Genomic DNA, 19,776 nt, shown 5'->3' on the forward strand with positions numbered 1-19,776 from the left:
AGAAAGACATTCAAATCCGTTAAATTACATTAATAATAATAAGATCTATTTTTGTTTCTGAAATCACGTAAATGTTATATTTTTAATTAAATTAGTTTCTTAGTGCTTGCTCTCCAACTACTACGGAATTCTCCTAGGTTAAGAAAATATTTTTCCTGGTATACGAAAGACGTTCGTATATTTTAAAATGTATTAATAATAAAATCTATTTTTGTTTTTGTAACATATAATTGTTAGATTTTAAACCATATTAGTCGCTAAATGCGTATCAACTCCTACGAATTTCCGAATTTAGGAAATTTCAGTTGAACTACAAATTGAAAAAATTTGTAGTAAAGTTTCTTAAAAAACTTTTAAAAACTATCACTTGATCTTTACGACAATTTTCGTAAAAATTTACGAAAGGTCACGAAAGTTTTTGTGATTGATAGACATTTTCGAAAAGACAGCATAACAAAAAAAAAAAACGCCTTCACGTCCAAAAATAACTAAATTTTAATTTTAAGAGCAAGAGCCATTTTGTTTTTTGGAACAAACACAGCTGCCAATTTTCTAAAATCACCCGAATAAACTTTATGAATTAATTTATTGTGTTGAATTAACTGAAACATAACTATTAAAAACTCTTCATTGTTTAATAAAACTCTTTATTGTCTAATATACCGAGTAGATAAAGTTATATATTTTTATAGCATAAATTTTAGACTTATATTTAAGACAATTATCTCAATATATTTATAATCTGAAATCCTCTATTTGGGTTCTGATCTTAACGCATAATAACGCATTATTTTGCGAAAAAACATGACCCTCTAGAATAAAGCTTCACGGTTTGAAAGAATTGATTATTTTCCTCCAACTATACTTCAGCACTAATAATTGTTATATTCCACCTGCCTCCAACTATAATAACAATTGTTATATTCCACCTGCCTCCAACTATAATAACAATTGTTATATTCCACCTGCCTCCAACTATAATAACAATTGTTATATTCCACCTGCCTCCAACTATAATAACAATTGTTATATTCCACCTGCCTCCACAGCTATTCTTTCAAATACCTGAAATTAAAAATAAATATAATTAAAAACTCAATTTCTTTGCAGAAGCATTATCCGCGTCTGCTTCAACTCCTCAGACGGGGTAACTACGGGGAGCTCCATCTTTCACTCCTTCTCTGGTAATCCTATTTTTACGCTATGTTATACTTTTATTTAACTTTGATCGTCTTCATAAGTTTCGATTTAAATATTTTAAAACGAATGAGAGACGCAAAATAATAATAATTAATAAAAATCACTATGGAAAAAGTTGATCAGTTAGTACCCACAACTTAATCAAACAAGAGATTCGATCTTTTAAAACAAAGAGAGCTTGCATTTGAAATTATTTTACCGCAGCTATGCAGACATCGCAGCGTTTCTTAAGGAACTTATTCTACTTAGAAATGAATAGAATTCTTTTATATTTTAAAGAATATACTATAAAACTGGAAATTTTAACTTTTCTTTGAAAAAAAAATTCAAAACATGTAAATTTTTTAAAAATGTGCAGTAGTGATAATTCAAAAACCGTTTTCTTTTGTAATAATGACGAAATGAGAAAAGTAGCGAATAGTATCCTTATGTTTAAGGATAAACTTTTGAAAATAATATTAGATAATTAGAAAATAAGATATATTCGAAATTTTTTTAAATAGTTAAAATTTTAAGAGTTAAAAATTTGAATTTAGAATTTGAGTTTAGAATTTGAATTTAGAATTTGAATTTAGAATTTGAATTTAGAATTTGAATTTAGAATTTGAATTTAGAATTTGAATTTAGAATTTGAATTTAGAATTTGAATTTAGAATTTGTATTTAGAATTTGAATTTAGAATTTGAATTTAGAATTTGAATTTAGAATTTGAATTTAGAATTTGAATTTAGAATTTGAATTTAGAATTTGAATTTAGAATTTGAATTTAGAATTTGAATTTAGAATTTGAATTTAGAATTTGAATTTAGAATTTGAATTTAGAATTTGAATTTAGAATTTGAATTTAGAATTTGAATTTAGAATTTGAATTTAGAATTTGAATTTAGAATTTGAATTTAGAATTTGAATTTAGAATTTGAATTTAGAATTTGAATTTAGAATTTGAATTTAGAATTTGAATTTAGAATTTGAATTTAGAATTTGAATTTAGAATTTGAATTTAGAATTTGAATTTAGAATTTGAATTTAGAATTTGAATTTAGAATTTGAATTTAGAATTTGAATTTAAATTTAGAATTTGAATTTAGAATTTGAATTTAGAATTTGAATTTAGAATTTGAATTTAGAATTTGAATTTAGAATTTGAATTTAGAATTTGAATTTAGAATTTGAATTTAGAATTTGAATTTAGAATTTGAATTTAGAATTTGAATTTGGAATTTGAATTTGGAATTTGAATTTAGAATTAAAAATTTGATCGGGTCCCTTAAATGAAGAACTCTCTTAATCGAAACAAATGTGCTGTATATAAAACATGATAATTAAATGATAGTATATAAAATTTGAAAGACAGAAAAAAATTAAAAAAGTATGTACGAGAATTTTTTTTTTCAAACATAAAGACAAAAATTTTAGATTCTAAGTGATTCTATCCTAAGGATACCACAGAAAGAGAATATTTTTTGTCAAAAGTTTTTTGTTAGTATACTGATTTAACTTAACTTGGTTTTTCACTAAATCGTTATTGTATTTTATTTTAAAGTTTTCATACGGCGATCATTCCTGTGTCTTAATTTTATGTTTTGACTTACTTTATTTTTTACAAATATTCTAAAATATATTATAATTACCACTATTAACTTAGATGATAATGGTAAAAACTACTTTTTCATTTATTATACTATTCATATTTAATGAAGTATTTATATCCGTTGAATTTTGACCACTTTCCAACTAAAATCTCTTTTTTCAACACTATGCCTAGTGGTAATGAAAATTTCATTGGTAATATAGCTAAAGGAAGACTTTTATCCCCAATTAAAATATTTTGTTAGACAACTTTCGAATAACTTACATACTCTAAGTTCAACTGTGTGTCTGAGAACCTAATATGAATTTTTTCCTGACTACCACAAGCAGAATTAGTCTCGATTATCGTTTTTGAAATTTATCGTTACTAAATATTTTTACCACTTTTTGTCTGCGTTTAAATATTAAATGGAGTTCTGTGTTGAATGGCAATACAAGTGTCAATGGGCTTTTGAACAGTTCTAAAGAGGTTTTAATTAGCTATTTCAACGTCTAAAGGAACTTAATGTCCTTCGAAATTTCTCTCCGCCTCCAACAAGCTATTGTGCTCAAATTTCTAATTAGTGCCTGATGCTAATCCAATTTACTATTGTTTTTTAAAAAATGCGAATAAAATTAATGGCGATATTATCACCTCCTGATTTATCGAAGTTTAAGTAGGAACCCAAAGAAACTTACAGACGCAAAACAAATAAAATTTTAAAAACTACTTTTTAAAATGTTTTAATTTTTGTCTGACCTAAAATGGGTATCAAGTCTTAACCAATGTGGAGCGACATTTTTTGTTCTAGGGCTAAAAGAAATAACATTGTATCTTATTAAGCCCACTTGAGAAACGTATTTTAATACATTTTAATTGTCGTTAATAAAAATATATGAAACTTTGTTTAATCTCGCGATTATTTTTCCAGAGCGTTTTTGATAAATTAATGTCAGAATTTCATATTAGATTGTTTAGCAGTTAATGTTAATAAACGCTGCAAATTTGAAACTGAAGTTGCTTATCCCTCTCCCCCATCCCCAAGAAAGGACAAAAATTAAAATAATAATCACTATTTTAATTGAATTTGTTAACTGTGACATCAAAGTAGACAATTAAATGTCCATTCATTTAATTTACAACCAGATAAAAAGGCTCTTAAAACGTAACTGTTTAAAATCCATCTCGTTCTCAGCCTTATTTACCTACCACTTTTTGCGAGATATGACTGCTCTTGGCGAAAAAGTGTGCGAAAATTTAGAGCTCTTATTGATGTTTGATTAAGAAAGATGCTTACCGGAAAACGGATATTCAGTTTTTATTTATTTTTTTTTTAAATAATTTTTTTTTTATTAAGTATTTTTTTCTATTTTTTATTTAAAGACAGTTTATCGCCATTTCCCAACGAATTTGAAATTTTTTTTAAGACTTCTATTTTTAGTTTAAAAAAGAAGTAAAAAAATTCTGATGCAAGCAATAATTGATTGTTAAAAAAATTACTCTAGTTTTATGGTAAATAAATTTTTACGCGTTTCAATTTTGCATTGAAAAATCACGCATTTTGAGAGAAAAAGCTAGTATAAAAATTGTTATCTAAAAAGTGAAACTTTTATATTTATATATATATGCATGCCCGGTCGGTCCACGTCGGATAAAACCAAGTTTTAATATACAACTGACAAAAAATTATTAATTCACCTTCCAAACTATAATTGCTCTACATTAAATAACAATTAGTTTTTAAACTAAAGGATTAATTTTTAAACTAAAGGGTTAATTTACAATTGAAATAAATAAATTGTTCAACAATATTACTTATGATACTACTGATTAATTATATTACCAATTAATTACGAATATTATAAGGAAAAAAAAGGAAATCTCCAGATTATGTTGGACTTTTTCCTATGCGATCGAGAATATATAACGTGCATAATAAAATGAAATAAATTTAATAAAAATTTAAATAAAAAATTACCAAACTGTTACCTACTTCTGCTTAAAGCGCAGTAATTAAACACTAAGTTGTGCTTAAATTCCCAATCAGCCGGTTACAAAAAAGAGAAACCTAAAAAATCAATGAGAATTAAAACATTTGGAAACAAAGAACGCCACCCAAAATGAGTAAAAGTAAAGTTAATATATACAGGGTGTCTCAGTTAAGCGTTTCAGTACTTCTAAGAGGGGTAGGGGGCATCCTGACGACTCGAAATCATATAGCAATTTGGGGTCGGAAATGCTTTCCTGAAGCGGTGACGTACACAGAAGCACCATAAAGAAAAGAGACCGTAAGTGAAAAATAGCTATAATAATACATTAAAAAAATTATATGGCCTCTTCGGTCACCCGACCTATCATGTCTTGATTTCTGGAGTCATATGAAAACACTGGTTTATGACACCCCTGTTGATAATGCTGATTGCAAGAATCGCAGTAGCTGCCTACGAGATATGCCTGGAGTATTGCAGAATGTTCGAATGTCCATACGCCGGAGATGTGAGGTGTACATTGTAGCCAGTGGCAGAAACTTCGAACACTTACTCTGGCCCATGTACCATATAATTTTTTCAATGTACAATTATAGTGATTTTTCACTTACGGTCTCTTTTCTTTATGGTGCTTCTGTGTACGTCACCGCTTCAGGAAAGCATTTCCGACTCCAAATTGCTATATGATTTCGAGTCGTCAGGATGCCCCCTACCCCTCTTAGAAGTTCTGAAACGCTTAACTGAGACACCCTGTATATATATATATATATATATATATATATATATATATATATATATATATATATATATATATATATATATATATATATATATATATATATATATGTTCGGGGTGATTCTAAAAAGATGGGAAAAATTTTAGGAAGTGATAGTACACACCCAGACAAAAAATTTTTTATCAAATAATTCATGGTCGAAAACAAAACCCAAAACAGCTAGAGGGCGTCAAAGTTTATGTTCTTATATGAGGCAAAAAGACACAAAGAACGATGAAGTTAAGTTATAAAAGCAAATTTAATGGCATGTGATTACAATAAGTGTTCAAAACAGTGGTCGGCAGTGGCTATGCTGGTACAACGGCGAAGAAAAGATAGGCGAACTTTCCCTACAGCGACCGAAAGCTTGGCGACAAATAACGTAGCGCAGTAACTCGCAATCGGAATGATGGAGCTTTCTTGTTTGCATGAAAAAACTTTCCACATGGGCCAGCACCTTTGTGTTTTTTATTAAATTATTTGTCTGGTTGTGTACTAACACTTCCTAAAATTTTCCCCATCTTTTTAGAATCACCCTGTATATATATATATATATATATATATATATATATATATATATATATATATATATATATATATATATATATATATATATATATATATATATATATATATATATATATATATATATATATATATATATATATATATATATATATATATATATATATATATATATATATATATATATATATATATATATATATATATATAGATAGATAGATAGATAGATAGATAGATATAAATCTGTTTTGAAATTTACTTCTAACTTTATGAACCTTACCTTAAAATTACTGAATTTTCTTCAACAATGGGTTCGTGTTCAAATGGTTGAGGCGCTAAGCTCAAGTTAGAAGACAAGAAAATCATTCCAATTCATACCGCTGTTTAGGCATTTTAATTAGGCATTGTATGTTCGGTACATATCTTCTGCCGATGGAGTCGTTAGTAACGGAGACTGAGTGTGTTACCCCATGTACTATTTTAATATATAAAATATTGAGTAAGAAGTATTTACAATTAAGGTATAAGCCTGTACCTTGAACTCTGATTAAATGGTAAAAATGACGTCACGGGGCTGTACGTAGAAGACATTTACTAATTTTTAACTGTTTGTTAAATACTAAATTGAGAATCGCTGTTGTTTCCTTTAATAGCATTAAAGTGAAAAGTATTTTAGTGATACTTCATTCTCAATCCTTCCGAAACTTAATAGATATAAATTTAGATTAATATTTTTTTGTTAATTAGTTTGTTTTAGCATTTAAAGTACTAGTTTTTCGTATCGTAAAGAGTATATACAATTACAATAAAAATTTTTAAAAGATGCTTCTAAATATACCATAGCAATGCATCATTCTGTACATATTATTTAATTCACGATTATGATAATATATATGCTACTAATGTACTACATACTTGTAATTAAGTTGACTACATTTTGAACTGTGTCTTACATTAAAATATATCACCGGTATTTATGTAGTATTGATAACTACATCAATATATCTCATATATATCTATACATATAATAATCTTCAAAACATATAATATTTAAAGGCAGAATAGTAGTAAAAAAAATTAGACGAAGACTTGCAAACTTGATTACAATTACGTTTCGCCCAAGTCTGATTGACTAGAATAGTGTCTTATATTGCATTTGATGCAGAATTCTTACTTGATATATTTTTTTATTATTTTGTTTTAATTTAAGTGAAAAATATTATTTTTAGTAATTTAATAATCTATGGTTTTGAAATACAGCATGAAACACAGGAGTTTTTATCTGCACTAAAGGCAAAAGCTTCCAAACACGACTCACTTCCGAACAATAATTTTTCTAATTTGCATTTATTTGCAGTTACTTAGATAAGAGAAGCAGTTGTTCATTATTGAAATTTCTTCAATTTACAAAATCTATAATTTATACATTTTTGAACATGAATTAGATTTTTTTTCTAACTACTTTTGGTATTTTATATTTTAGTACAAATATAATTCTGGTAATCTAAAATTTTTAGTAATTATTAGATTATTTTTTCTAATATAGATTATTTCAGATTATTTTTTAGATTATTTCTTCCTTACCATAATACAATTTTGCTTATAATTTGAGCGTCAGAAAAAAATATATTAATAAGACACCGGAGTCCCAACTGCATCAAAGGGTGTCTTGTATTCAAAATAAATTTCAAACTGTTTTCGATTGTTTTCTTATCACATATTTGTAAGAAATATTAAATTAATTTAGATAAATATTACTTTTCCTTAAATATATATTCATAAACTATAATTTTTTTTCATAGTTTCTATTAACAATTTAATAAATTGTTTCCCTGTTGCCTATATCTTTAAAAATTATTTTACCAGGTACCGATATTTCATCGTAAATTATTCTAAATTTACCAATTCGTACTGTCTTGCAGTGGGACAAAACCCCGTGAAGTCTTTTACCATCTTCTATTTTATTTAAAATATCGTGAACTTTGGTTTCAACTCGTTTCCGAACATTTATGTCAGAGATATTTTCTAGTTTCCACTGAAACACGCCTTCCAAGGGTAAGTTTTCCTATAAACGAAAATATAAACATGGGATATTTTAGAAAGGAAAAGAAAGATAAATACTTTTAAATATGTTTTTAAATACTAACAATTAAAATGCTAACAAGAAATTGAATCAAATGGGCAACAATCAATAAATAAATGCGTCATCCATATACTTGACAATTCTTCCAGATTTTGTGGAAGTTTTTATTGTGACATTTAAACTGATAGCGAAACTTAAGCTTTTCTATTTAATTTTTGGATTTACAAAGTTAATATATAATAATTTTAAGCCCCATTAAACATGCAATAGTTAGAGATATAAAAAAAAAAATGCTTGATATTTTAGTCTCTTGTGAAACTAAAAAAAAAGACAAACATCGAACATCATTGCGCCCTAATTACATATTTTATCTAAACTGACAGTTATGGACACAATGAATGGGCAAAAGCCATGTTTGCCGATTCATCGTGCTTTGCCCAACCAGCTCCATATTATAAGTGAAGGTTTTTGCGTTTAAGTTTGGCGAAATATTAAAATATTTTTGCCTAGAGTTGATTTTTTTAAAACTCTCATTCCTCTATCACATGGGCAAATCCTTCGTGTATAAATTTTGGCAGACATGATTATCCTGTTTATGCTAACATGATTTACCCGTTTTTTTCTGAAACAGAAACACAAGTAGCACATATATTATCTACTACAATATGTCAAAAATAAATAATGGAATAATAACCTAGTATAGAGCAAATAATTCCTATCACTTCCTTTCACATAGGTGTTTTTCATTTGTAGAATTTTTGTTACCGGGCATATATAGGTTAAAAAAGTCTCGTTTATTTTTATTTCTAACCATTAATCTTGGAAATCGGTATTTATTCGGTATTACCATTTTTACCAATTCCACAGACAGTTCTTATGCACTCACCGGAATAATTGCATTTCGAGTGATATCAAAACTTATATGCTATTCTTATTCCTGGATTTAAAGATTTAGTTTCAAGCAATTTTAAGAAAAAGCCGAAATCATTCGATTCAAAATTCTCTCTTTGCTGCTTTCAAACAGAGTAGACAGAAAGAGAAAATTTATGCAAAACCACTTCATCTACTCTGATATTTGTGAAGAGCGAAAGATAAACTTTTTATCACTAATTATTCTACAATGGGTAAAAAATAAGTTACATAAGTTTTAGCTGTTAGAAGAATCGTTGCTATATGTTTCTCTAAAAATTTAAAATCTAGTTCAGGGGTTTCTAATTTACATGAGGCCGGGGGCTGCAATTAAAAACACCAGTCAAATGGCGGGCCACAACTTTCTCAAAATTTTATATAGGACTCTTGTATGTTTGAAAGAACATTAAGTATTACTGTAAGATTTTTATCAAGTTGTACAAAGCAAAAGTATTGAACTGCAAATTAAAATAAGAAGTAGATTTTTAAAAATATTTAATTGGCTTCAATAACTTTAATTGTGCACCTATGCATTAAACAATTAATGTGCAACAGATATCAAATTGTTAAGGTATAAAACTAAAAAATTTAAAACCCATATAGATTTTTTACGAAAATTGTCCTAAAAAAAATGACAACTAATATATTTTAGTTCGCGGGCCACAAAAAAAAAGCTTCGCGGGCCGGATGCGGTCCGAGGGCCGCCAGTTGGTAACCACTGATCTAGACCATTAGCCCAGCGTACGACGTGTATTCAATTAATTCTTGATTTTAATACCACACCCTGTAGGGGACATCTGAAAATAGAGGTCGGGCCTCTTCACGATTTCTTAAATGTATTCTGATTTGACCATATAATGAATCGCATCAGAACTTAGCTCAAATCTTAGTATGCCATCGGGAAACGACAATAATATATTATAGTAAATGGTATGTATACGTATGTATATTTTAGACACGGTAAAACGCATGTATAATTTAGAAGAAAAAAAACAATTAAAAAATTAGTGGTAATAAATTTCAATTTTTAAATTTACTTAATGACAGAATAAATTTTTTTTCTTCATGTTTCTTTGTTGACCACCAAGCATTATTATATCAAATATGCACATAAGTAAATAAAAAGGGACTTCCTTCGCTAACTTTTAGAACCGAAATTTATTTAATGCGCAAACTACCTGGATGAAAGTCTTCTCTTGTAGCAGGCGATAGGTTTACTGGTTAAGCGACACAGTATTTAATCAATCACATTTTATTTTAAAAAATCTTTTAACGTAAAGCACAAATCGCTTCATTGTAGACTTGCATGCGATGGCCACGATTCTCTTAGCTTATCATGATTACATTTTTTGACCAAAAATTTTCTTCTCCGTATAGGAACAGCAGTGCATGTATAAGGAAATACAAAAAATATTTACATACATATATTTTCATACATTATACATACGTTTTTTGTAACCTGGGAAGAAATGCTTCTCTACAGAAGTTGGTCACTGTGGGTCGTATTCAAATTTCTTTTGGTAGCGCATCGAATTGGAAGATACCATTAGCCTCCCAAGACCCGAGCTTTAAATAATGATAGAATAAAAGATAGAGTAGAATCAAAGATAATATAGATGAGAAGAAAGTGAACTCAAAAATGCAATAAAATACATTTTTCAAAGATTTCAATTCATTTCACTTAATTATTTTAAGTTATTTTCAATTTATTTCAAAAATATAAATAATATAAACACTAATTTTTGAGTTTTTTGTAAAATTTAAATGTAATTTTTCATAATATCGAAGCTACTCAAGTTTTAGTTCCCAGTGTACGTCTTCGATGCGCATGAATCATCTGACTTCACCAGTCGAATCTTATTTTGGAATTTTGTCATACTGTGCAAGCGAGATATTGCACCTAGTAGGCTAAGTGTGGTCATGGGTAGATAAAGAAACCATTTCGTGTCCAGCAGAACCTGATTTGTAGGACGTTGGGCCCATGTCCAAAAGGCCGTGAGTTCGATCTCCAACGGCCGAAGATTCTCCACGTGACTGGTGCAAGTTAAATCTCTCTAGGCACTAAGTTCTCCAAGTTTCCATAACGAATCATACATCTGGCGATACTCAATGAGAGTGTGATCATTCTCTAGTTAAGATTAAACTTACAATCTGTGGATGAATGAAAGGATCCGCCCTATAAACGTCTGTGACACGTGAGTGGCTGAAAATGACGCTACTAAATAAACGTGAAACGCATTCTTCAGCTTTCCAAGCAGGCTTGTTGGCATTGACAGGTGGCATTAGAAACAAAAACAACACGGAAGTCTTTTCATTATGTTTTAGTTGTGTATGAACCATGTAACTTTAACCAGTAGAAGCTTACTTTGGCATTTTATCACTGGGATGCCAATTGCTTCGCTTACAACAAAATATTTTATAGAGGTGTGGAAAATTATAAACTGAACCTTTCAGATTTTTGCCATTATAAGTACAGTTTTGAGAAACGAAAAAGTTAAAGGGAAAAAAAGTTATATTTTTTTCCTGCTTACCAAATAATTTTTGTAATACGCCATTTGGGGGTGCAGTTATATAACTGGAAGAGGAGACCTGGGTTCGAATCCCAGTGATTGCAGGTCGAAAAGAATTCTGCACCCTGCTCGCACAGACCACAGTGCTGATGTAAAATATCCTCAGTAGTAGATGGATCATGTGTTATAGTCCCCTTGCAGTAAGACTAACAGTGGGAGGTTTTCCTGGTTTTCCTCTCCTTGTAAGGCAAATGCGGTTAGATCCATCAAAAAGTTCTCCACTAAGGCAAATTTCACCCAATACTTAATCGAGGAGTTCCCTTGTCTTTTGGATTGTGTTCAAAATTACAAGGATACGGAATTGAACATCGCAGTAGTCGTAAGCTCAAAATTGAGTCGGCTGTTTAATGATTATTTTAAAATTATAAAATATATAACTAGAAGAAAAACCACTTAAGGGGAAATTAATATTTAACTATCATTTTAATTTTACTGAAAACACTGGTTAAAAACTTCTGTCATTACTGCAGAAACTATCTAGTAACACTTATCTTTTTTTAATAATTTTAACGACTATTTTTATTGTAGAAACTACACAGTCACATGCGTTTTTTCTCTCCAACTTTTAATAATTTCGACAATAAAATTAAACTTACTTCGCATTTTTTCAACGTCTGTTCTTTTAAATTTTCTTTCAACGACTTCCTTTCTTTCTTGATCTTTCGTTCTCTTTCTTGGTATATCAACTGTCTATTCGTCATATTGTGAATCTAGAATTGATTTTATTAAAAAAGAAAACGTTACGACATTTCTTACTAGTAGTACTAGTAGTTTATTCAAAACACTGAAATATAATGCATAACAAATTATGGACGTATAAATTTCACAACATATTCGATGCACATGAACCTATTATGAACAAATTAACAGTATGAAAAATTGCAGAAATTTTGATAAGTGTTTGTTTAGTACACCAGCATTATTCACAATAAAATTTTTTTTAAACTATGCATTTATAAAACAATCAGCACAATCCCCCCTCTCGTTTTTTTCAAGTTTCTTAATCCAAATTTGCTTTAAATTAAAGCACGCATATCTATGAAAAAGTCATTCGAATTTGTAAAAAGCAGATTAAATCTTAATATGACAAATAAACGTTTTTTTTCAATATATCACTAAATATTACTGAAATGTATAAGCAATATACTCCAGTCTTATGCTTTAGTTAATTTCTCATGTTAATCCACGTGCAACTTACAGCATGTTATGACTTTTAAGCTTACAATGGTGAGACCTATCTTCTGTTGTGATAAAGACAGTTTAAGAAGAACCGCTTTATTAAAGGAAAGTACACCCTCTGAAATTCTGGAAGATTTATGATTATTCTTGAACCATGCCATTGTACAAATGCTCAGAAATCTTATCTGTGGCAAGCAATATGCATTGAATAAGTGAAATAAAAGCAATGATAACAGTATTCTAATGTATTTATGATAGTCATAAAAGATCTTTTGAATTCGAGGCATTATAATGAGGACAAATGGCTAGCATGACTCAGGATCATTAATGCACCATACAGTGCTTTTATTATGAGCTGGCATAGATAAACAAAACCGAAATGAAAGCATTCTGGGAACATGTGAATGGCTTATGCACACTTCCACATCAATCATTTGTCACTGATAGTTTATCAATGACCATTGTTGAATGTATTACTTATCTTAAAATTGTATTAGCTAATCAATAAGCAAGTCTTAGTTATTTCTTTATTAAAAAAATAATAAAAAGTATATATAGTTTGATGCTGTTAAAGAAAAGTTTAAAAAATCAATTTTTAAATTTTAATAAGCTCTTTTTACATATAAAATCGAAACAAAAAAAAAGAAAAAGGAAAAGAAATAATAATTAAAATTTTCAGGTCTTAGAACAGCGGTTCCCAAATGGTGTTCCACGTTAACTTAGGGTCACACGAATAAGAAAAGTTTTTTTTTAAAAAAACTTTTTCTTATGATTTTTGAAACCTGTAATTATATCTATTCAATAATCCATTATTTGTTTAATGTTCGGTCCCATAAGAAATTATTTAGGTAAAATATTAGTGAAAATAAGAGCAAAATTTAAAAAAAATATATATTTATTACCACGCATTGAATAAATTATGAAAAGGATGATGTATTTATAAAAAATTTCATTATTAATTAAAACCGAACTTTTCATTTCAGAAATTTCTTTTCAGTAAATTCTTCAATTAGAGCTTTTCTGAGTATCATTCTTTACATTCATAAAAATTCGTTTAAATTTAATGAAAACTATAATTCAGCATTCGCGAACACCAAAAATTATGCAGCACTTGGAATAGAACTCCTGTGTCTTATTTTTGACAACTCAGCACCTTAACCCTTTGGGAGGTATGAAAATTCAATCAAAAATCTCAGACGAGAGAATACTATAATAATTGTAGTCAACATATACTCACATTCATTTCAACGAATGAAAAGATTGGTTTTACCTTCACATTTTTCAAAATTTTAGTTAAAATTGGCGTAGTTTAAGAGATAAAAACTATTACAATTTGTTACGTTTACATTTTTGTCAAAATTTACTCGGGCAGTTTTTATACCACGGCCACAGAAAGGGCTAATTGTGCCATCACGGCTGTATTTAATCTCTTATGTCATAACCATCACTTACTTTAAATGCTGGTTTCTAACTTCTCTCGGTATTTACTCACTTATTATCCCGCCAAGCATTTTTCAGCTTCTTTTTGGTATCTTTTATTCAACATAGCAATAGATTGTAAAAAAATTTACAGAATACAAATACAACCTATCACTTGCAAAAAATAAGAAAATATTATAAGATAATTAATAAGAAATATTATAAGAAATGATATAAGAAGAACTATATCCAAATTTATTTTTAGTTTTGACGAAAACTGTTGACGGGATAATGCTAAGTATTTCCCAGAGAAATGAAAACATGCATTCCAGGTATTATGGGTTTACATTAGACACGACATTAGACAGATGGCACACTGAACCCCTTCAAAGGTCTTGGGTAGAAAAAACGCTAATAATTGAACACTTAAAATTCATAACTTAATTGAATGATATATTGGATTTCTAGCAGTTACTGTAAATTGTCGTACTTGGTGAGATTTGCCCATATGAATTTCAATTTTTCAATTGATTGTAAACAGCAATTTATTCTTGCTATGGGAATCATTTATATATATGGACCATCACCAGGAGGGGGTTTATCACATTATGAAAGTTCGGAGCAAAGCTCCAAGAAAAGCTAGAATAAGAGCTCTGTTATGACAACAGAGCTGCGATAGTTTTCATAGAAAGTTTTTTCATAAGTTAGGTTTTAACATTAGCGAGAATTTATTCATGATGAAAATACTTAACACTATAAAACATGAATTCCTAAATGTAAAATGGTATTGCGCCTTTGCAAATAATTCATTAAAATGAAGAAATATTAAGATAAAAAATTTTCTAAAAGTAATTTGCTAAAAACCTGTTTGTTTGAGTGAACTCTGCGCTAAGCTTGTGGTCAATAAATCAAACATTCATAAAAAAAAAAAAAAAAAAAATGGTAGTGACATGCAACTGATTTATTTTGAACTATATAATAAGAGGCTTCGTAGATATACACGTGCAGAATTTTTCGCACAAAGCTCGTGGTCAATAAATTTAACATTTATAAAAAAAAACTATGGACTACTTTTGAAAAAAAAAAATAAATGATAGTGACATATAACTGATTTATTTTGAACCATAGTATAAGAGGCTACGTTGATAAACATGTACATACCTGCCAACATTCACTCTTTTCGAGAATGGATTTTCCAAGTGGCAGTAAAACAATTACCGAAAAAATGTCTTCCTCAAAAATATATTTATATTTTCATCAGGTTAAAATTCGCTACTGTAAGGAATAATATGCTTTTATATATTTGTTGTAATTATTTATATGTAGTGGTGGTGAAACTGATTTAAGATTATTAATATAATTCAAAAAGTTTAGTGAAATAACATGAATTTCGCTAGCACTTTAAATATGAAAATAAATCTCCCGGGAAAATCGGAAGAGTTGGCAGCTATGCATGCGTAAAATTTTCGCGCAAAATTTGAGGTCAAAAAATCGAACAACTATAAAAACATTTGAATGAAAAAAAAATTGGTAGTAATATATATCTGGTTTATTTTGAAACATATCATAAGAGGCTTCGTGGATAAAAACGTGTAAAATTATCAACATTATTTTTTGTAGGTCTTGTGCAAATTTCCTTTTTCAATTTACTAATATTAAGAGTTCACCCTTTGCATCAATGTGCTCACCCTGTTCTAAAGCAAAAATTAATGGTTTAATCATATTTTATCAGCCATTATAGCTTTCACTATTTTTGAGACATTACGCAAATGCGTTTTATATGTTACTGAAAAAATAATTTGTTATAGCATTTTCTATGTAAATTCTTTTTTTTTGCAACATATTCATTAAAGTTGCAAACGTGAACAAAAATCTATATCAGGATGTGCAAACTATTTTATCAGGATTGTTAAGTACTACGCCTTTTTAAAAATATTTTATAGAGTGGTAGACAATTACAAACTAAAACTTATTGAATTTTTGGTAAATTTGCCAACATCGTAAGAGCCCCACCACGAAAGAACTGAAACAGTGTGAAGTTTCACGTAAATTTTTGAATAATTTTCATGTAATGGAGAGAGAAATGACCCTAAAATCAAATTTACAAAACAATGAATCACACATAAAAATATAAACGAAAAAAGTTGGAAGGCTTGTATCATACCTTCCAACTTCTGCTCTCTATAAAACTAATTCCCCGAAGTGATAGTAAATTGCAAATTTAGGAATAAATTATAAAAAAACATGTTTTATTACTTTGCAATCGCTGGTAGCCACCAATATGAGCTTTTTGAGGAATCATATATTTGTTAAATTTATTCATTTGTGAAGGTATTTAAAAGAATTCCTTATTAAATCCAAGAATGAAATAGAACAGCAAAAATTTTACTGATAGTTTAAATACAAAAATGGAACATTCCAAAATTGTCAGCTATGACCTGTAGACATCTTAGTTAACATTTTGATATTAAAGTTATTAATGTGAAAAAAAGTTTATTTACATGCATAATAAAAGTGTATTACAATACAGCTTTAGTCATAGTAAAAGCTTTAATCTTACGTAGGCGTTGCTCAAAAGACAATGCCATGGTGCTAAGAACTTGAATTTACTGATTCTTTTTCAATGATCTCATAAAATGAAAAATGTTAAGCTGGTGGATCACACGAAGGCTCGCGACTACAAATGTCCCGCATATTACTAAGCTAAGAATTTTGACAATTATAAATGAAAAGAAAGAAAGATACTGTTAAGCGTTCATTATGAGAATTATTAAGAAAAACATATTGATTACCTCATTTTTTCTTCTAAATTAATTAATATAATTATTACTAATAATAACTAATTTTTTCAATTATAGACAATTTTTGCAGTTATGAAAATTTTTTCCCTGAATAAATTTAAGAATTATTTTAAGTTAAGTAAAGCATTCCAGTAATAGCCCACTGTTGGCAAACTATCATGATCTATTAAAATTATATATTTTTTTGAACTATTCTAATATGTTTTTCTTTTCTATTTTGAAAATTATCAGTACTTTGAAGATTTTGTTAAAAAAATAACTTGTTAATTAACGTGAGAAATATAATTATATAAACTCAGGGCCATACTCTAAAATTAGGAAATGGTTTTAATCAAGTATGATTAGTCATGAACTAAATATTTAATAATTAAATTTATATGAAACGTTTATTTTTATAAATTATAACTATAGATCAGTATTACATGCCAATGAACCACATAATCTATGAGAAATATTTTCTTTTTTTTATGAACAAACAAAACGTGCTTTTCTTTAATTTAAAAATTATGAAAGCTTTATAAATTTTTTAGCATAAATAATGATTTAGAACTCATTAATTAAAGTACGAAATTCAGATAAACTCAATGCCAATGAAATAACAAACAAATGAAGCATATGTTCTATGAAAGTTATATTTCTTTATGAACAGCAAAACGTGCTTTTCTCAAATTTAAAAATTATCAGAGCTTTATAAATTTTGTAGCATAAATAATGATTTAGAATTTATAAATTAACGTACGAAATTCAATTAAACTCTATGTCGTATTCCAAAGTCACGAAAGGGTTTTTTATCAAGTATGATCAGTTATTAACTAAATAATTAATATTTAAACTTATACATTTACAGCTAAAATTTATTTTTCTAAATTTTAACTGTTGATGAGTATTACAAAGACATAAATTAAGTTAATTTAGATTCATAAAAAAGATATAGACATACAGAATAAAAGATACTTAAGTATTAAAAAAACTTACTTGAAAAAAATATAATCCTTCAGTGACTTGATAATTTATAAAATATAATAGTTTCTTCACACAACTTTCAATGGAATCTTTAACACAACATTAGTAAAAATATTATAAAACACAAAAGGATTGAAATTATGCTTCGTCTTCCAAAAATGCATATCAAACCGAGAAATTTCGAGCGAATTCACTAAAAAACAGCACTTTTCTTCTATCGGATCGTAGAAGATAATGAAGAGAACTTGTATTACATTCATTAACACTAACCATTGACTTAAGGGCTATGATTGGCTATGACTAGCCAATCAAAATCCAGCTCTTGTAATTTTCGGAGTTATCTTGTGGTAAGAAGGTGAAATATGAATAGATTCTATAAGTTGAGAAGTTTTATAGCTGAAATTAGGATTCGAACCTTTGCTCAGTATTGTTATTTACAAGAATTTTCTACGACATTTTTTAGGGTTCGAAATGTGAATAGAAAAAGAAAAAATATATGCTCATTGAGGCGGATCGTTTGGAAATTTTAATTATTTTTTGCAATGAGGAAAATATTTGAAACTTGTTTCATATTAAAATGTTAGTGTCAACTTTAAAGAAAATAAAAATAAATGATAAAAATATAAATATAGAATTCTTAAAAAATATTTGTTTAGTCCGAAACAAACTGCATTCAAAGCATTGTATATAATTTTTTCAAATTGTATATAAATGCATTGTATATAATTTTTTCTTGCAATTTTCTTTAAATAATTTTTAACGTACTGGCTGATAATTTGCATTTTTTTTTTTAAATTTTTCGCAACCTGAATATATGTTATTTAAATCGTTGATTTGATCGTTGTTCCCCGAAAATTCTGTTTTCAAAATTATGGTTTTTATTACCATACATTTAGAAAAAAAAATGAACTAAAAAGAAAATTTAACCGGATAAATGGTTTTATGTCATGCTTTAAGGTTTCATGATAAAACTGCCAAACTTTACCACATTCACAAAATTTTATCATGTTTTATTAAGCCATATTTTACTGTCAATTTTACCAAGTCGTGATCAAAATGCTTCATCAAAAATTACCAAACTTCTTAATGTCCCTATAGAGTCAGAAAAGCAGTAAATTCAACTATATTATATTAGTTTTCACCTTGCTTTTTTTTCTCGGTGCATGATTTAAATTTCAAGTTCCTTTCAGATACGTATTTAAGGAAAACAATTAATCATAATCTTTCTTAATTATATGTTTTAATCTGTTGGCTTATATGAATTAAAAACAGTTTGCAATTAAAATGGTAAATTATTAAAACGAATGAATATTAGTTTGCTTGGAAAGGGTCAGTTATGTATTTCTTTTATTCGATAGTAAAAAAGATTATTGTTTTAGAATTATGTATTAAGTAAATACCCATTCAATAAAATATAATATATACTCCCGTTTAGTAAAGACAAATCATAATGCAATACCATTGCATACAAACTACCTATGATATTGTATGATAGCTTTCATTGAGTATAGTAAATTATTGTAAATGTTTTATTGTATCAAATATATATTACATCAACGATTTAAGCATCTTGGTTTTGTTTCATTTATAATTAATACGTAAAGCGAAATCAAAATAACCTGTCAGAGCAGCCTTCTCCATAACAGAAAAAATAATAATTTTGCTCATTAATGCATTTTTTGTTTTAATTTCAAAGAAATGTCCTTTATGATTCGAAAGTATTCACAGTATATGCGGAAAAATAAGTAATTCTAATCATAAATTTTAAACGAATATTTTGTTTATAGAGAGGC

General features: G+C 27.9%; 1 long non-coding RNA gene across 3 annotated transcripts; it reads right to left on the bottom strand.

Moving 5' to 3' along the window:
- Nucleotides 1–123: 123 nt before the first annotated feature.
- LOC122271583 (uncharacterized) lies at nucleotides 124–18,295 on the bottom strand. Of its 3 annotated transcripts, none has more exons than XR_015433796.1 (6): nucleotides 17,996–18,295; nucleotides 12,218–12,331; nucleotides 7,962–8,124; nucleotides 4,764–4,838; nucleotides 1,002–1,065; nucleotides 124–893 (listed from the first exon to the last, which is right to left on the bottom strand). It is a non-coding gene; the product is annotated as an uncharacterized LOC122271583 (long non-coding RNA). The 3 variants fall into 3 exon arrangements; XR_015433797.1 differs by lacking the exon at nucleotides 17,996–18,295 and adding an exon at nucleotides 12,820–13,073; XR_015433798.1 differs by lacking the exon at nucleotides 7,962–8,124 and having other exon boundaries at nucleotides 17,996–18,288.
- Between the last annotated feature and the right edge of the window lie 1,481 nt (nucleotides 18,296–19,776).

Source organism: Parasteatoda tepidariorum, chromosome 5 (genome assembly GCF_982258835.1).
Source record: "Parasteatoda tepidariorum strain Cologne lab strain chromosome 5, Ptep-v5.0, whole genome shotgun sequence".
Lineage (NCBI taxonomy): Eukaryota > Metazoa > Arthropoda > Arachnida > Araneae > Theridiidae > Parasteatoda > Parasteatoda tepidariorum.